Consider the following 2,887-nt stretch of genomic DNA (forward strand, 5'->3'; position numbering starts at 1 on the left):
GGCCGGAAGCGGCCACTGCACTCCAGTCTGGGCGACCAAGTGAGACTCCAACTCGGAAAAAAAAAAAGAATGAGTGTTCCAAGATGGTATTAGGGAAACACTGCTACATTCGTATCAGGAAAGGAATAACTTGTCGATTCAACCAGCCAAGGCAGATTGGATCCCGTCTTCTTGGCTCAGTACTACAACTGTCCTCCTTTACTCCCCGTATCTCTCCTTGTAGGTAGAAACACAATAGCGGTGCTGCCCCTGACTCCCCCACCCCAGAGTCCAGAACCTCCTAAATCTGGGCTCACTGTGCACCAGACCAACAGAGGCTCCCAGGATAAAAATGGCTCCCTGACAGACTGTGGATACAAATCTATCAACTCTGAGACATTTAATTGCTCCCCGTTCAAGAACTTTCAAAGACTCACTCTTAAATTCATTTTTATGGTTACATTATAAGACTCTGAAAACCTAGTCTTGTAACAGCATCACCAGCAGCCCTTACTTAATCACTCTGGTAGATCATATATAACAACAAAACAGAGCTAAAAAAATCATTCCATGTTAGCGAGCAGATGTCTAGCCCACTTGCAATTAATACGACCCACTTCCATACAATCAGACTGCTTAAAATTCCTGGAACAAGATGTAAAAGTTAAGATGCAAATGTTCCGATTTTAATGAGAATGAATGGAAACTATAAAATCCTCTCTCCCTTTGAGGGTAGGTACAATCTCCATATAAGTCCCAACTGCACACTAAATTTATCAACACAACAATCATTTGATAAAGGCTGTGTGAAAAAAATAGAACTGGGAAAGTCAGAAGTATTTTCAGAAAGCATTGCCTACCAAAATTAAATTTGATCAAAACCATTATTCTTTTAAAAAGCTTTAAAAAAAAAAAAACTTAACTCATTTCAATACATTTCCCCCAGTCACCTACATGTGCGAGAAGCTTCTTGTATTTCTTTGAATCCCTGTGACTTTTTCATGTAGAGTGGCCAGGGGTGATGAAAAAGACCAGGACTTTGGTGTTTCGCGGATCTCGTCTCAAACCCCAGCCCCACCACCTAGTGTGACCTTGAACAAGCTATTGAGCCTTCTAAGTAACAGTGTTCTCATCTAGAAAATAGCGGTAACATCTCTGGATGAGGGGTTGGTGTAAAAAATATCAACTAAGCATATATTCAAGGGTCAAATAGAGATCTCAGTATACAGTAGGCATATTAAGTGATAGCAATTATCAAAATACAGTTCATGGTGGCAGGAACATACTCTTCTAGAATCAAAAAGCAATGCTCACCATTCACTTTCTTTTTTTGAGTCAGAGTCTCACTCTGTTGCCCAGGCTGGAGTGCAGCGGCATGATCACAGCTCACTGCAGCCTTGACCTTCTAGGCTCAGGAGATCCTTCCACTTGAGCCTCCCAAGTAGCTGGAGCTACAGGTACACATATGTCTGGCTAATTGTTTTATTTTTTTCTAGAGACGAGGTCTCACTATGTTGTTCAGGCTGGCCTTGAATACCTGGGCTCAAGTGATGCTTCCACCTCAGTCTCCCAAAGTGCTGGGATTACCGGCATGAGCCACCGCACCTGGCCACCATTCACTTGCATATTTTCCTACTTAGAAAGCCTTTTTCCAGCTTAGCAAAATTGCACCCCTTCCCTGATGGTCCAGTTGTGACGTGTCTCCAGAAGACGGTAAGGTCTTCAGGCAGCTTTGAGTTTCTCAAGGTGTGGATTCCAGCCCAACTCCATCTAAACCAGATACCCAAGCCCACCTTCCCCCTTTACCCCGTCAACTCTGACACTTCTAGCAAGTGCCCAGGACAGTCTAATGATTTTCTGAGCCACTGGCTCGGCAACTGACTCGGGGCAGCATTCAGCCAGTCTGTGTTGAATTATACTGTCCAAACCAAGAGCTTTTCTTCTTGTAACAGTTGCTTGTGCCACTTATCTTCATTCATTCGTTCAACAGCTCTTAAAAGGGCTTCCTATGTGCCAAGCGGAGTCCTCAGATCTGGAAACATGGCAAGGGACTAGAAATAACGTGATAGAAACTGCATTTCCTGGGGAAGCTCGCAGTCTACGAAGGGATTTGTTCAAGGAGGAGGTCAGGAGGGCTGGGACCAGGCGCTGACGCCCTTTTAACTTTTGTGACTGGCACAAGCCCTGCAGCAACCAGATACCCAAAAAGTATTTGACGACAACGATGAACTAAATCAAGAGGCAAGGCTTCAGGGGCGCCACCCCTGAGATCTGGTAGTGGTTCAAGGACATCCAGTAACGGGGGCCGTGCAGCAGAGCAGGAAGCAAGTGCCCTTCGGAGTCGGACTGCCTGGGCTACGTCTCAGCTGGCTGCTAACTGCTAGGTGCTCCGGCCAGTACTTTCGTCCATCTGTGCAGGACTTACCTCAGGAGGCCACTGTGAGACGACACTGCAAAACAGAACATTCATTCATCTGATGACTAGCTCCTGGGCTTTCAGCAAGTGCCAGGCACTGCTTTAGGCACGGAAAATCCTGCAGTGAGTAAAATGGTCGCTGCCCTCTCAGAGCTCACACTGTGGGACTGAAAACGAGAAGCAAATAACACGGGGGTGGACGGTTCATGCAGGGCCTTAGAGATTACAGCAAGCACGTCACTCAGGGTGGTGGGAGGCCAGTGGAGTTTTCAGGGGAGTGACTTGCACAAGAGGCCCTCCAGCCGGGCTCGGTGGCTCAGCCGGTAATCCCGCGGCTTTGGGAGGCTGAGGTGAGTGGATTGCCTGAGCCCGCGGGTTCGAGACCCCCCTGGGCAGCGAGACCTCATCTCTACAATAAATAAAAAAATTCAGCCGGGTGTGGTAGCGCGTGCCTGTAATTCTGGCTACTCGGAAGGCTGAGGCGGAAGGATC

Source organism: Carlito syrichta, unplaced genomic scaffold, assembly GCF_000164805.1.
Source record: "Carlito syrichta isolate Samal-C Ts95f unplaced genomic scaffold, Tarsius_syrichta-2.0.1 Scaffold304490, whole genome shotgun sequence".
Lineage (NCBI taxonomy): Eukaryota > Metazoa > Chordata > Mammalia > Primates > Tarsiidae > Carlito > Carlito syrichta.